General features: G+C 35.9%; 1 protein-coding gene across 6 annotated transcripts in view; it reads right to left on the reverse strand.

Annotated features, from left to right (window-relative positions):
* Positions 1 to 17703, reverse strand: part of GPR174 (G protein-coupled receptor 174) — a 70332-nt gene that overhangs the window by 40128 nt on the left and 12501 nt on the right. For 4 of the 6 annotated variants that reach the window (XM_082716010.1, XM_082716008.1, XM_082716005.1 and 1 more), the window contains one exon: positions 4504 to 4599. The gene's annotated coding sequence lies outside the window, so the exon portion shown is untranslated. The remainder of the gene's footprint in view (positions 1 to 4503; positions 4600 to 17703) is intronic. The other 2 variants (XM_082716006.1, XM_082716007.1) reach the window with 1 other exon arrangement.

Genomic DNA, 17703 nt, shown 5'->3' on the forward strand with positions numbered 1-17703 from the left:
TCTCTGTGACCATGGTTCCCTCCCTCTGCAGCACTTGCAATACATTTCTCCTCTGAACCATATCTCCATGCATCCTAACATCTTCTATGTGGTCTCTTCTCTCCCTTTATTTGTAGAGTTTATTCTGTCAGGCTTTATATCTATTTCTGAGGTATTAATATGATTGATAGTTATCTAATTGTGGTCCTAGGATGAGGCAAACCTAGGTCCTCCTACTCTGCTAGCATTTTCTTCTCTTCCTCCCTCATTTCTTCTTTGAAATTGGTTGATTAAACCAAATAACTTTTATAGGAAATTTAATTGTAATATTATATCATTTTACCTCTGGGTTTTAAAGAGCCTTAGTATTCCATGTCGTATTTATGTGAATGTATATATAATTATTGTATAATATGCAGATATTTTATAAATAATGAAACATCATTTAGAGTTGACAAGAGCATGGGAATCTGGAGCCAGTCAGCCAGAGGGGAGGTGGCTAGGAAGATGATTAAAATAGATAAAGGGGATTAAGAGGTACAAAATTCAAGTTATAAAATAAATAAATCATGGAAATAAAAAGAGAGCTTAAATAATATAGTCAATAATATTGTAATAACTAACATTGTATAGTGACAGTGACTACAGTTATCATTGAGCATTGAGTAATGCATAGAATAACTGAATCAATATTTTATACATCTGAAACTAACATAGCATTGCATGTTCATTACACTTCAATTAAAAAAAAAATTCAGACTCTGCCACTGACTAGCTGTGTGACTTTGGGCAAGTTACTTACACATTTCCATGTCTCAATTGCCTCATCTGTAAAAAGAGGTAATACTGCCTCCCTCTATGAGTAATCAGTTAATATTTCTAAGCTTCTATAATAAGTGCTATATAAATATTCTTAAAAAGGAACAAATTCTGGGGTACCCAGGTGGCTCAGTTGCTTAAGCGTCCAACTCTTGATTTCAGCTCAGGTCATGATATCAGGGTCCTGAGGTCAAGCCTCTTGTCAGGCTCCACACTCAGTGGGAAGTCTGCTTGAGGCTCTTTCCCTCCCTCTTGGCCCCTACCCCCACTCATGTTCTTTTTTTTCTCAAATAAATAAGTCTTTAAAAATGAATGAATTCGCAGCCTCTTTGGAGAACAGTGTGGAGATTCCTCAAGAAATTAAAAATAGAACTTCCCTATGCCCCTGCCATTGCACTACTGGGTATTTACCCCAAAGATACAGATGTAGTGAAAAAAAGGGCCATCTGTACCCCAATGTTTATAGCAGCAATGGCCACGGTTGCCAAACTGTGAAAAGAACCAAGATGCCCTTCAACAGATGAATGGATAAGGAAGATGTGGTCCATATACACTATGGAGTATTATGCTTCCATCAGAAAGGACGAATACCCAACTTTTGTAGCAACATGGACGGGACTGGAAGAGATTATGTTGAGTGAAATAAGTCAAGCAGAGAGAGTCAATTATCATACGGTTTCACTTATTTGTGGAGCATAACAAAAAGCATGGAGGACATGGGGAGTTAGAGAGAAGGGGGTTGGGGGAAATTGGAAGGGGAGGTGATCCATGAGAGACTATGGACTCTGAAAAACAATCTGAGGGGAATGAAGTGGTGGGGGGGTGGGAGGTTGGGGTACCAGGTGGTGGGTATTATAGAGGGCACGGATTGCATGGAGCACTGGGTGTGGTGAAAAAATAATGATACTGGTATGCTGAAAATAAATAAATGAAAAAAAAAATAAATATCCTGACTAATTAAAAAAAAAAACCGAATGAATTCTTAACATTTTAAACAGTGCAAAATAACTGTATGCATATTGAACTGTTGCGGCCAAAGACTGAATGCTGGCTAAGGTCTCCAAGAGGAAATCATAATAAGAAATTACATATTTTCTTCATGCAAATTTCTATTGTTCTTTGTTTTGTTTTGCTATTTATTTATTTATTTATTTATTTATTTTTATTGGCTGGTAGTCGTAGTTAAGTATTTCTCTTTTTCTCTCAAGCCTGATGTTATATCATGATTAGGGACTTCTATGGCTATTAATAAATAAAAATGCTCTTGAATCTCCTTACTTAACTTGACTTTTATACCACAACAGGAACTAAAGTTCAATCAACTCTTTCAACAGAGGTATAGTACTATACTGAGGCAAAAGATAATTATTTTTTTTAAAGATAATTTTTTTTGACAAAGAAAGCATGCTATGTAGGCTACCCCACTTATTATTAATCACCAATTTATCAGTGCTGCAAATATAATGTGCTTCAGACAGGCATCTATTTTTTTTTCTTCTTGTCTCACCGAGCTCTCATCCTGATTAAATCAGGGGAAAAGTCTCAAGTGGTCTTGAACAGAGGTTTTTTCATTTTTATGAGAAAGTGCAACTATAAAGAAAAGATAGAATTATTTCAATTTTGTTTCCAGATATCCATAAATCCATATACTAAATACTTATGTTAAACATGTACATATTCACATATAAGGAATATGAGCACTCTAAGTAGCTTTTTTAGTTTTTAAATCCCTGAATTCCTGGGTAGGGTTATAAGTGAATGTGACCATGTTTAGTGCCTTTTTTTTTCTCCATGTTAAAGTGATCTGTGCAGTCCTTTTGCTCTTGATTTTTTTTTTTTTTTTTTTAAAGATTTTATTTATCTATTTGACAGAGAGAGAAATCACAAGTAGGCGGAGAGTCAGGCAGAGAGAGAGAGAAGCAGGCTCCCGCTGAGCAAAGAGCCCGATGCGGGGCTCGATCCCAGGACACTGAGATCATGACCTGAGCCGAAGGCAGCGGCTTAATCCACTGAGCCACCCAGGCGCCCCGCTCTTGATTTTTTTTAAGTATAATTAGCATGCAGTGTTATATTAGTTTTAGGTGTGCAATATAATGATTCAATAACTCTACACATTACTTAGTGCTCATTATGATAAATGTTCTCTTAATCCCCGTTATTTCACCTATCCCCCATCCATCTCCCCTCTTGCAAACACCAGTTTGTTCTCTATATTCAAGAGAATCTGTTTGATGTTATTTCTCTTTTTATTGTCTTTTTTTTAATTTATCTTTTTATTGCTGTTTGTCTTTTTATTTTTTTTTTAACTTTTTTTAGAAGGACAGAAAGAGAGTGTGGAGGGGGGAGGGAAATAGAGTCTTAAGAAGGCTCCACACCTAGAATGGAGTCCAATGCAGGGCTTAATCTCAAGATCATTACCTGACCTGAAATCAAGAGTCAGATGCTTAACTGACTGAGCTTCCCAGGTTCCCCTGTTTCTTTTGTTTTTAAAATTCCACATGTGAGTGAAATCACATGGTATCTGTCTTTCTCTGACTGACTGATTTTGCTTAGTGTAACACTTTCTAGGTCCATCCATGTTGTTGCAAATACCAAGATCTCATTATTTTTATGGCTGAGTAATATTCCGTTGTATGTATATATGTGTGTATATACCACTTGTTTATCCATTCATCTATCAACTGACTCTTGGGTTCTTCCATAATTTGCCTGTTGTTAATAAAATTATTTGGATTATACCAAAATAAACAGCTTTTGCACAGCAAAGGAAACCATCAACAAAATATAAAAGCCACCTAGAATAAGATGTATGCAAATAATGTATCCAATATTCCATTAATATCCAAAATATATTAAAAAATGCATACAATTCAAAAGCAAACACTCACAAATAATCTTATTAAAAAATGGACAGAGGACCTGAATAGACATTTTTTCCAAAGAAGACATATAAGTGACCAACAGACACATAAAAAGATGTTCAATGTTACTAATCATCAAGGAAATGCAAATCAAAGCTACAAAGAGATATTGCTGATTTTTTAAATGAGTTTAAGTATTAAACATGTTCTCTTACAATAGATATCTAGGCTGGTGCTTCAATAATACCTTTCTTCTAAGAATAGACATCTAGAAATGGAAGCCAAAAGAAACATAAAAAACACCCCCTTCTCTCCAAAATATGCATTTTCCAAATAGGCTTTTAACATAAGATTCAATGACTTTTAAGCTTACCAATCAATAAATAGACACTTTCCTATTATTCATGTGATTCACTTACAACTAGTCTATTATTTCTTCTCAGTAAGTGGCATCCCCTTCCTCAATGCACATATATTACTCCCTACTATAGGTCTAGAGTAGAGAATATGTGCTGAGTGATATTTAATTATGTGTTTGCATTTTCTTAATATAGTCAGGGTCAGTATGATTCATTTTTCTTTTTGCCTCATTTCCAATATGATTCAACAAGATAATATTTAAAAGAATATCACATTCTACCAAATACTCCAGAAACACTAGCCTTTCATGTTCTATAAGATTACATTCATTGACTGCAAGAACCTGGTCATTATCTGGGAATCTATCAATGGACCAACAAATGTAGGAGAGGTGACTTGTGAGAGCTCTCAGTCTACTCTTCACAGAGTGAAAAGGCACTCTGCTAGGGATAATGCCGAAATGGAATTAAGACTATTTGAGTACCTACTGTTTCTCCAATGGTAGTGGAATTCCTTAGTCATAGCAATAGGGTCTTCTCAAGAAGCCATGGGGAATCTGACTGGTTTAATTCATTTATGCCTGAAAAAAATAGAAAAGCAGTGGTCAAGTACTGCATTAAGAAGATTCTCAGAGTGCTGGGATATTTCAGCAGATGGATGCTGAAACTAAAAATGGATTACCATGTGCAAAAATAATATGGAGAAAGTTATACTTAGCTGGTGGTAGTAGCAAAGTCAAGTGGGAATCCCTTTATCATCTGACATCTTTTTTTTTTTTAACTTGGTAGCCTTTGGAAACGGGGAGAGATGATAGAAATGTCACTGGCAGGGTTCACATGTCACTTCTTGGTCACAAGAAGCTCTGAACTAGCCTGGAAAAATACCATGGCTTCTAGTCAAACACAAACCATTTGGAGGATAGGAGCTGACTTGTTCTCAGGTGGGGATTCTTGTCCTGAGCTCTCATAACCACAGCTGCTTCACTGATTAATGAATACACATGGAGGGAAATCCAAATGGCCACTGGCTGTCAGCACAGCTGATACTGCAGTAGATTAACTTCTACCATCCCCCCCCCAAAAGAACTCTGCCTTGCAGGTACTCTTGAAATGTTTGTAGATGCCTTCTCATGTGGGGTAGTTTAGGTGCACCAAAAACCGTACTCCACTCCTTTCTGCTCCATATTGCACAATGATCTCTTGCCTGGACTTGCCACCCTACCTGAAATACCCATTACAGATTCAGCCCTTTAATGTACTTGGTCTCTAAGAATTTCTTTTTTTTTAAAATGGCTTGTATTTTTTTGAGAAAATGAGGAGGAGAGAAAAAGAGAGAAAGGGAGAGAATCTGAGTGGAGGAGGGAGGAACAGAGTGAGAGAGAGAATCTTAAGGAGGCTCCACACTCAGCATGGAGGCTGATGTGGAGCTCAGTCTTACAACTCTGAGATCATGACCTGAGCCAAAATCAAGAGTCAGATGCTTAACTGAGTGAGCCACACAGGTGCCCCTCAAATAATTTCTTAATAAATGAAAATATTACAAAGATTTTCAAATTAGCCCATTTACTGTAGTCAATCAGATATGCCAGTTTTCACTTTGGAGAGTGGACAGGATGAAATATACAAAAAAAAAAAAAGATTCATTTTACTTTGTGGAAGAAGGTAGGTAAAGGAACATAGATGGGAACAATCTTAGGTGGTGCAATATATTAGGATTACCAGAGAAGCCAGATTATATTCTAAGTGTTGGCAGAAAATGCTGTATAAGGGAGGAGTGGGCAGGAAAGAAAGAAGACAGACAACCAACATAATAGTTTCCATCTAAACAAATTTGTCTCAGACTAGTCCTTTTAAGAATATTTTCTCATCTAGACTGCAAGCTCCTTGGGGGGGGGGGGGCTCCTTTTAAAGATACTAGAGTTTGAATACCAGCTTCAGTTGGGGGATCTTGAACCACTTGTTTATGTTCTCCCTGCCCTGCTTCAGTTTCTTCCTCTCACACAATGAGTACAATAATGTATACTCCTGGAGCATGTTGTTAAGATTACATAAGATAACCCAAGTGAAAGCCAGTAAGACAGTGCTTAGCATATAAGAGATGTTTAATATGTGTCATTTGTCTTTTTCTTCTGGCTTCCAACATTAATTAAATAAGATGTTTGGTACACAGGGACTTCTCAATAAGTGCTTTAAAAAGACTTAATGAAGAAAAAATTAATGGTGAGAATAAAATAGACTAGAGTAACCAAAAGGCATTCTTAGAGGCCCCAGAATCCACAGTAATCTATTACGGAGAAAGGGTAAGAAAGAAAACCCAGACAGAAAATTACAAACCAACAAAGTTGTGATGCCTACTGGTACTTTGTTGTGTGTAAAGCCATAGCCAGAACTACCAAAGTACCATCTGAGTGGGACAAATATGTGAGGACAAACTAGAGCAATAGTTCATAGGGACAGAATTCAGTGACTGAGTGGAGTCACAGATTAATCATAAACACCATTAGACAAATCCAGCTGGAGAAAAACAGATTTTATTGAAATGGTGAATATTCTCAAGCACTTTTTTCAAGTCTTTTTTTTAAAGATTTTATTCATTTATTTGACAGAGAGAGGTCACAAGTAGGCAGAGAGACAGGCAGAGAGAGAGAGAGAGAGGGAAGCAGGCTCCCTGCTGAAGAGAACCCGATACGGGACTCGATCCCAGGACCCTGAGATCATGACCTGAGCTGAAGACAGTGGCTTAACCCACTGAGCCACCTAGGTGCCCTCAAGTCTTTTTTAAATTATATTTCATGGACAAAAGTCATCTAAGATATAAAAAAAAAGGGTTTTCATTTCAACTGTTCTTTTAGAAAAACCATATACCTACAAAATTATTGTGTTATTTGCTGGCTTTTTCAAGCTAGCTTTTCCCCAAGACAGGCCACATAAGGTGAGAGAAACAGAGTATAAGGGTAAAACCACAGGTCAGAGAACTAGGACACCTGGCTTCTAGTCTTCACTTTATCATTATTTGGTGGTATGACTTTGGGAAAATCACTTCTGTTTCTGGGCCTCAATTTTTCATCTGTAAAATGCAATAGCTGGACTTTTTATTCCTAAGGTTCTTTTGAGTTCTGATAGTTTAAGTCTAGTACAAAATTTGATTTGCTTATCCTGGGAAAATGGTATAGTAGGTGAATTCTAAGCTTGCCTTGCCCCATAGATACACTTAGATGCAGCCACACCAGTGCAGCTAACTCAGGAAACAGCCCAAAGACTGGCAGAATAGATTCTCCACAGTTAATCCTAGGGAGGAGAATATATCAAAAATAGTAGTAGGGCCAGAGATGTGGCTGTGAACTAAACTTCTGCCAAGACTAACCACAAACGGAAGAGAGAGAAGAAGGAAAGAAAGTGGGAAAGAAAAGGAATAAACCACATGCCAGTCACCCCAGACATAAGGGACATTCATGGGAAGATAACTCCTCATAACATTTGGCTTTGAAAAACAGTGGGGCTTAACTTTGCACCATTACAGTAAGTAGGAATAACTCTGGGTACTTTAAAAATCAGCATTTTTTCAAAGATTTTATTTATTTATTTGACAGAAAGAAAGATCACAAGTAGGCAGAGAGTGGGGGTTGGGGAAACAGGTTCTGTGCTGAGCAGAGAGAGAGCCCAATGTGGGGCTGAATCCCAGGACCCTGAGATCATGCCTGAGCTGAAGGCAGAAGCACCCCCACAAACTCAGCATTTTTAGCTATGGGAGAGCCAGAAAGGAAACTGAGCCTCAGCCATTAAAAAGATTGAATAATAACCCCTGCAAGACACAGCATAGAAGCAGCAGCTTGAAAAAGTGCTTGGAGTATAATGGAAGGAAATCTGTTTACTAATCTCAGAACATATGTTGGAAGAACAAGGTTCTTTAAAAGACTTCAGGAACAAAAGAGCTGGTGGGCACAATTTACCTCCCCATCCCCAATGTAGATATCCAGGCACACCATGAAACCAACTTGAACATTCCTCACCTAGCTTAGTAACATTGAAGGCCCTGTCCCTGTGTTCTCCTGCATAGTTGCCCATCCAATCCAATCCACTCATCAGTAGTCCCTCCAAAGCAATCCCTGTTCTGGTAAGAGGAAAAGATAACCACACATATTAGCTCTACTGCAGTCCCAACAGTGGGCTGTGGGTAGATCCCTAATCTGACTCCTGGCCTCCCCTGTCAATAAAAACTTCACCAGGGACAGCACAAGGAGAAAGCCTTGTAGTTTGGGGCCACTGCAACCCCAAAAGATAAAGTGAAGGCAGACATCTGAGTCTGACTACACATTCCATCCATCGAGGAAATCCTCTCAGGGAACAATGTAGGTAGAGCAACCTGCAGTTTGGTGCAAAAGCAGCCCCAACAAAAGGACTGAGGATAGGCATCAGGTCTGACACAACTATAAGAACAAGGTAGTCCTAGACTGGCCCCTTAGTGGTACAGGGACCAAAACCTGTCCACAACAGGCAAAGGGGGACATTGCAACTGACTGACTAGTCTGAAGGCAAACATGGCTCAGCCACAACATCAGGGTGCATGGAACACACATAGAAGATAGCCTTGAAGTGCCTGGTCTGGGTAGCCAAGGAACATTGCTCTACAAGGTATTGCAGGATCTGTTCTTCATAACACCAGTACTTTCAAGATAAGGAAAATAACTGACCTTCTTAATACACAGAAACAAACACAGCAAGTTAGACAAAATGATGAGGCAGAGGAATATGTCCCAAATGGAAGAACAGGAAAAAATCACAGCAAAGATGCTAAATGGAATGGAGATAAGTGCCCTGATAAAGAATTCAAAGTAATGGCCACAAGATACTTCCTGGACTTGAGAAAAGAATAGAGGATCTCTTCAGTTAAGAGAAAATATTTTAAAAGAACCAGAGATGAAAAACTCAATAAATGAAATAAAAAATACACTAGAGAGAATTTATAGTAGATTAGAGGAAACAGAAAAGTAGATCAGTGAGTTTGAAGACAAAATAATAGAAACAAACCAAGAAAATTGGCAAAAAGAAAAAAAAAGAACAATGAAAAATTAGAATAAGTTAAGGGAACTCAGCAACATTATCAATAGTAGTAATGTTGGCATTATAGGTATTCCAGAAAGAAAAAAGAGAGAGAAAAGGGGACAGAAAATTTATTTGAAGAATAATGGCTGAAGTAATCCCTAATCTGGGGAAGGAAACAGATATCCAGATTCAAAAATCACAGAAAGCTACCAACAAAAGGAAGCCAAGTAGGTTTGCACCAAGACATATAATAATTAAAATGGAAAAATGTAGTGATACAAAATTTTAAAGGGAGCAAGAGGAAAAAAAGAAGAAAAAAAAAGCAGTTACATAACGGGAAACCCCATAAGGTTATCAGCTGATATTTCAGCAGAAGCTTTGTAGGACAGAGAAGAGTGGCATGACATATTAAAAGTGCTAAAAGGGAGAAAAAACAAAAAACAAAAAACAATGCCACAGCCAAAAATACTCTCTCCAACAAGGCTTTATTCTGAAAAGAAGGCAAGATAGTTTCCAAGACAAACAAAAGTTTGAGTTCATAACCACTAAAATAGCTAAAAAAACATTAAAGGGAGTTATTTGAGTGGAAAGGAAAGACCACAATCAGGGGTATGAAAATCATGGAAGAAAAAAATTTACAAGTACATGAAAGCATAATAAAAATGGTAGATTGATTACTTATAAAGCCAGCATGGAGACTAAATCTTAAAAGCAATAAAATCTATTATAACCACAAAAATCAGGCAAGTAATTCACAAAATAAAAGGATGTACGGCATAACATCTTATATATAAAATGTGGATGGTGGAGTCAAAATTCAGTGCTTTTATAATGAATTCAAACTTCAGTTATCATCAACTTAATATAGACTGCTATATGTGTGGGATGTTATATATAAACCTAATGGTAACCACAAATCAAAAACCTGTATCAGATTTGAAAAAAAGATTGGGGGGGAAGGAATCCAAGTGTATCATTAAAGAAAGCCATCAAAATACAAGGGAAAAGAAGGGGAAAAAGGAACAGAGAAAAAATATAAAAACAAATATAAAATAATAAAAAATGTCAGTAAGTACATGCTTATCAATAATTATTTTGATTGTAAATGCACTAAATGGTCTAATCAAAGGCACAAGTAGAGAGAATGTACAAAACAGTAAAACCCATCTATATGCTTCATACAAGAGGCTCATGTCAGATCTAAAGACATATACAGATTGAAAGTGAAAAGATGTAAAAATATTTATCATGCAAATAGAAGCAAAAAGAAAGTGTGGTAGCAGTAGTTATATCAAACAGAATAGACTTTAAAGATATTTATTTATTTATTATTTATTTATTCATTTTAGAGAGGGAGAGAGCATGCATGAGCAGAGGGAGTGGCAGAAGGAAAAAGAGAATCTTAAGTAGATTTCATCCTGGTCACAGAGCCTAATGCAGGACTTGACCCTATGACCCCGAGATCATGACCTGGGACAAAATCAAGAGATGAAAACTTAGCTACCTGAGCCACTAAGGGTCCCCAAACAAAATAGAATTTAAAACAAAGATTGTAAAAAGAGACAGGAAGGATATTGTAATCATGAAGGAAACGAAGAAGAAGATATATCAATTGTCGATATTTATGGACTCAACATGGGAGCACTCAAAGACATAAAGCAAGTAATAACAGACATGAAGGAAAAACTCCATAATAACGCAATAATAGTAGGGGACATTAACACTTCACTTCCACCAATGGATAGATCATCCAGACAGAATATCAAAAAGGACACTGGCTTTGAATGACACATTGGAACAGATGAACTTAACATACATTCAGACTATTTCATTAAAAAACAATTGAGGGGCACCTGGGTGGCTCAGTGGGTTGAAGCCTCTGCCTTCAGCTCAGGTCATGATCCCAGGGTCCTGGGATCGAGACCCACATCGGGCTCTCTGCTCGGCAGGGAGCCTGCTTCCTTTCCTCTCTCTCTGCCTGCCTCTCTACCTGCTTGTGATCTCTGTCTGTTAAATAAATAATTTTAAAAAATTGAATGCACATCCTTTTCAAGTGCATATGGAACATTTTTCAAAATGGATCACATGTTGGGACATAAAACAAATCTCAATAAATTTTAAAAATGTTGAAATCATATCATGTTTCTTTTTCAACCACAATGGTATGAAACTAGAAATCAATGACAAAAAAAATCTGAAAATAACAAATACATGGAAGCACAATAACATGTTAATAAGCAATTAATGGGTCAATGAAGAAATTAAGGAGGAAATCAAAAACATAGGTGAAGAGAAATGAAAATAAAAGCACAATGGTGCAAAATCTTTGAGATGCAGGGAAATCTGTTGTAAGAAAGAGTATAGCAATACAGCATACCTCAAGAATCAAAGAAAAAAAAAAAAAGCTCAAAAACAACCTAACCTTATACCTACATGTTCTAGATAAATAACAAAATAAAGCCCAAAACCAGTAGAGGAAGGGAATAATAATAATTAGATTAGAAATAAATGAAATAGAAACTAAAATAACAATAGAACAGATCAATAAAACCAGGAGCTGTTTCTTTGAAATGATTGACAAAATTGATAAACTTTTAGCCAGATACACTAAATAAATAAATAATCAAATCAATAAATAAACAAATAAAATAAGAAATGAAAAAGAAATAACAACTGACACCACAGAAATAAAAAATAATTATAAGAATATGACAAAACATATACCAATGAATCGTAAAACCTAGAAGAAATGGATAAATTCCTAAAAACATGTTACTTTCCAAAACAGAATCAGGAAGCAATAAAAGAAAATGAATAGACAGATTACTAGCAATAAATTGAGTAAATAATCATAAACCTGCAACAAACAAAAGTCTAGAAACAGATGTCTTCACAGGTGAATTCCACCAAACACTTAAACAGTCAATACCTATTCTTCTCAAACTTTTCCAAAAAAACAGAAGAGAAAGGAAGGCTTCAAAATGCATTCTATAAGGCCAGAATTACCCTAATAACAAAAACAGATAAAGACATTAAAAAAAGAGAACTATAGACCTCTAATGAACATAGATGCAAAAATCCCCAATATAGTATTATCAAACCAAGTCCAATAATACCTGAAAAAAATCAGTCTCCATGATCAAATAGGATTTATTTTGGGAATACAAAGGTATTTTAATATTCTCAAATAAGAGAAAGGAGATAAAAACAACATAATCATCTCAACACATGCAGAAAAACATTTGGCAAAGTACAACACCCATTCATGCTAAAAATTATCAACAAAGGAGGCTTAGAGGGAAAATACCTCAACATAATGAAGGTCATATATGAAAAGCCACAGTTAACATTATACTTCATGGGGAAAAACTGAGAGTTTTTCCTCTGAGATCAGGAAGAAGACAAGGGTTTCCATTCTCATCACTGTTATTCAGCATAATACTGGAAGCCCTAGCCAGAGTAATCAGATAAGAAATAATAAATAAAAGGCATCCAAAGTGGTAAGGAGGAAGTAAACTATCACTATTTGCAGATGACATGACACTCTTTATAGAAAACCCTAAAGATACCACCAACAAACTACTGGAACTAATGCATGAATTCAATAAATTTGCAGGAAAGAAAATATACAGAAATATGTTGGATTTCTATACACTAATAATGGAGTAGCAGAAAAAGAAATTAAAAAAAGCAATCCCATTTACAATTACATCAAAAACAATAAAATACCTAGGAATAAACTTAACCAAAAAGGTGAAAGACCTATACTCTGAAAACTATAAAATATTGCAATTACCATATGGTTTTACTCATATGTGGGACATAAGGAACACAATAGAGGAATGCAGGGGAAGGGAGGGAAAACTGAATGGGAAGAAATCAGAGAGGGAGACAAACTATGAGAGATTCTGGACTCTAGAAAACAAACCGAGTGTTACAGAAAAGAGGGGAGTGGAGGGAGGGGATGACTGGGTGATGGTTATTAAGGATAGCACATATTGGATGCGCACTGGGTGTTTTATGCAACTAGTAAAACTTATGATGTACTATATGTTGGCTAACTCAAGATAATGAAAACAAATTTTTAATTAAATTAAGGGGTGCCTTGGTGGCTCGGTGGGTTAAGCCTCTGCCTTTGGCTCAATTCATGACCTCAGGGTTCTGAGATCGAGCCCCACATCAGGCTCTTTGTTCAACAGGGAGCCTGCTTCCCCCTCTCTTTCTCTGCCTGCCTCTCTGCCTACTTGTGATCTCTATCAAATAAATAAATAAAATCTTTTAAAAAATTGAAATTAAATTAAAAACCTAAAAAACATTGATGAAAGAAACTGAAGATGACACAAAGAAATGGAAAGACATTTCATGCTCATGGATTGGGAGAGCCACTATAGTTAAAATTGCCATACTACCCAAAGAAATCTATACATTTAATGCAATCCCTATTAAAAAAAACCAGTATTTTTCATAGAACTAGAACAAACAATACTAAAATTGGTATTCAACCACAAAAGACCTTAAATACCCAAAGCAATCTCAAGAAAGAAGAACAAAACTGTAGGCATGACAATCCCAGATTTTAAGGTATACAACAGAGCTATAGTAGTGAAAACAGTATAGTATTGGGACAAAAACATACACAGAGGTCAGTGGAGCAGAACAGACAGCCCATAAATAAACCCATACATTGTGGTCAATTAAGTTATGACAAAGGAGGCAAGAATGTACATTGGGAAAAAGTCTCTTCAACAAATGGTGTTGAGAAAACTGGACAGCTGTATGTAAAAAAAAAAAAAAAGAATGTGGACCACTTATTTACACCATATACAAAAATAAACTCAAAATAGATTAAAGAACTAAATGTAAGACATAAAACCATAACATTCTTTGAAGGAAATACAGATAGTAATTTCTTTGACATGGGCGACAGAAACATTTTTCTAGATACATGTCATCTGGCACGTGAAACAAAAATAAAATTAAATTATTGGCACTACACCAAAATAAAAGATTTTTACATAGTGAAAGAAACCATAAACAAAACAAAATGGCAATCTACTGAATGGGAAAGGTTACTTGAAAAATGCTGTAAACAATAAGGGGTTATATCCAAAATATATAAAAAATTTATACAATTCAACACCAAAAAAATGATATGATTAAAAAATGGGCAGAGGACCTAAATGGGCATTTTTCCAAAGAGGACATACAGATGGACAACAGACACATGGAAAGATGCTCAACATCACTAATAATCAGGGAAATACGAATCAAAACCACAATGAGGTATCACCTCACACATGTCAGAATGGCTGAACTCAAAAGTACAATCAATAACAAGTGTTGCTAAGGATGTAGAGAAAAATGTACACTTGTGCACTGTTGGTGGGACTTCAAATTGGTGTAGCCAGTGTTGAAGTTCCTCAAAAAATCAAAATATAATTACCATAGGACCCAGTAATTCCACTACTGGTTATTTGCCCAAAGAAAATGAAAACACTAATTCTTAAAGATGTATGTATCTCTATGTTTATTGCACAATTATTTACAATAATCAAGATACAAAAGAAACCCAAGTCCATCCTCAGATTAATGGATAAGAAATTGGTATAAAGCGGGACATTACTCATCCATTAAAAAAAAAAAAATTGATCTTGCCATTTGCAACAGCACTAATGGACCTAGAAGTTAATGCTAAGTGAAATAAGTCAGAGAAAAAGAATGTCTCTATTTTTAAACTCAAAATGACTGAAATTTGATCTGTGGATTTAAGCTAATGTACTTATGATGAAGAACTAGAAGGTATTATCCAGGACCTTCACAGAGACCATGAAGGCACTTTCCTAGTAGTCTTTTTTTAAGTCATTTGATGGGAACCATCACAGACACAAGTTAAAAGGAGGGTGGTACCATGGAAAGAGAGCAGGGGAGGGATTTTAAACAAGATCCACTCTTCAAATCTTATACTAAACTTACTTATCACCCAACATATTGAGTAAATAATTCAACAAGTTCAGTTAGCAAGTAGTTATTGAATACCTGGAATGGTATGCTGTTTTTTTTTTCTTTTGTCCATATGCTCTTTTCATTGATAAGTGAAATGATGACATAGGTAGTAATTCAATGAAATATTTTTTCATTTTTTGTAATTTAAATTCAATTAGCCAACATATAACACATCATTAGTTTCAGATATAGAGTTCAATAATTTATCAGTTGCATAGAACACCCAGGGCTCATCACATCATATGCCCTCCTTAATGCTTATTACCCAATTACTCCATACCCCACCCTCCCCCTCTCCAGAAACCCTTAGTTTGTCTCTCATGGTTTTTCTCCCTCTCAGACTACTTCCCATTCGGTTTCTGCCCCCTAACCCTATGATCTTCTGTGCTATTTCTTATATTCCATCAATGAGACTAATTATAATCTGTAATCGATGATAGAAATTATTGAACATTTCAAATAAATATTGGATTTTTTATCTTCAGCATTAATCTATTAATCTCTATTAATGCTGTAGTCTTAAGAGACAAGGTAACTGAGGCCTAGAGAAAGTAAGGTATTCATTCTTTTTAAAAAAGATTTATTAATTTATTTGAGAGAGAGAGAGCATGAGTGGGGGTAAGAGGGAAAGGGAAGGAGAAACTCAAGCAGACTCTGGGCTGAGTGCAGAGCCTGACTTGGGGCTTAAGCTCACAACCATGATCTAAGGATCATGACCAGAGCTGAAACCAAGAGTTGGGCATTTAACTGACTGTGCCACACAGGGGCCCACGGTATTCATTCTTAGTTATATAGCAATTTAATGGTAGAGCCAGGACTAGAATCTAAGTTTTAATTCAAAAGTCTTGAGTTCCTTTATCCACACTATACTTCCAACTGTACATTCTCTAATAGGTGAACAGATATTTCTCTTCCTATATAGTCAGGCATTTGCATCTGAGCTTTGTTTATGTTATTAAAGGCAGTCAACTGTTAAATCAACACATGTACAGATCACTGAAATACATGTCCTTTATTTTGCTCTCTGCAATGGCATGCTAACCCCCAGGCATCCTTCACTAAGACTTTGTATTCAGCTTAGCTTACTGTAGACTTGAAATTAGCTTTATTCATTAACTAAAAGCAATACAGAATACTTGCTATGCGTTCTTGATATGTGTATAAAAACATAACACTTATTCCTGCCTTTTCTCCACCTCTCTTTCTATCCCCACCCCACACGCAGAAATACAGACATACAGACATCTATTTTCACTGGCATGCAATTCTGGAAGAAAGTAACTAAAATAGGACAAATGTTCTTTTTCTTGGCCAGCCCTTTTCCTGCTCCTACAGTTTGTTAAATGATCAGTCTAGCAAAAAGGAATTAAGTGATGAGATGAACAATAACTTGTTGTAAATGTATCTATTCCCACAATAATTCTAGTTATTGTGCTAGATGCTACTGGAGAGGAAAAGGAGAAATGGCCTCTCTCCTTGAAAACTTATATACTGGCAGCAGTGGCACAATACACATAACAAGAGAGAAATGAGTGAAATCAATTGCTAAATTGAATATGCCAAATATTAATGGTTTTATATATAGAATATATTTATATATATGATATATATATATTATATAATATTATATTAATAGCTCCATAGAAAGCTGACCATATATTTAACATACAAACCCACCATGGTTCTTAATGTGCTTGGAGCATTCCATATGGCCTTTCTCAAAGCAGAGATTTCACTAATTCATAAATCTCATACTTCTCTCCCATTTTTTCAACTTAAGCCTTATAAATATTCTGCTCCTCATAAACATTTTAAGGTGAAAGCTGGACCAAGCATAATGGTCCCATGTGCTGAAGGAAATAGGCAGATGTAACTTAACTTTCCCAGTATAGTTTGAATCTAAAAATTGCACATGGCATTTTGCAAATTCTACAGGAAAATTCTGAACAAAGTAATGTGAAGTATGTATTTAGTATCTGCATGTTGAGTAATACCTCTGAGAGAGAGGTGCCCTCAATCACACTATTTGCACAAATACAGAAACTGAAAAATGGAGGTTACCTCCTTGTTCAGGTTTATGCACCTAGCTAGCTCCCAAAAAGCACAAATTGAAGCTCAAGCTTCTGATTAGTGCCTGCTGAAAATATGATTTAGATCAGAGTTCAGAGATTCATGTCCTAAGACCCTTCCTATACTTCCTCTTGGATAAAAAAGCATAAAAATAGAGGCCAGGGTGCAGAGAGCAGGAGGACATGGAGAATAACCAACATTATCAGGAGACAGGCTATCCTAAACCTTGTATCTGTTTGTTTCCCAGAGTTCTGTAGCTGATTAGGTCAGATGGTTACAACGCTGAGGTCCTAAACTTAAGTATGTGGTTTAAATTCCATTATCTTTCTCTGTAATATAGCCATATATTCTATTCTGAACCCGTGACAAGAATCCTGTAACTCCAAATCCTTGTTCCAAAGGGAAAAAATGATTCACAAATAGAAGTAGAGATCTACTTTCTCTTCTTCTTTTAATTCAACTTTTCATTTAAATTTTAGTTAGGTAATATATATGGTAAAATTGGACTGAAGTTTACAATTTAGTAAGTCATAGGTGATTTACTAAATTGTATAACAAATTGTTTAACA

Source organism: Mustela nivalis, assembly GCF_964662115.1.
Source record: "Mustela nivalis genome assembly, chromosome: X".
NCBI classification, from domain to species: Eukaryota; Metazoa; Chordata; class Mammalia; order Carnivora; family Mustelidae; genus Mustela; species Mustela nivalis.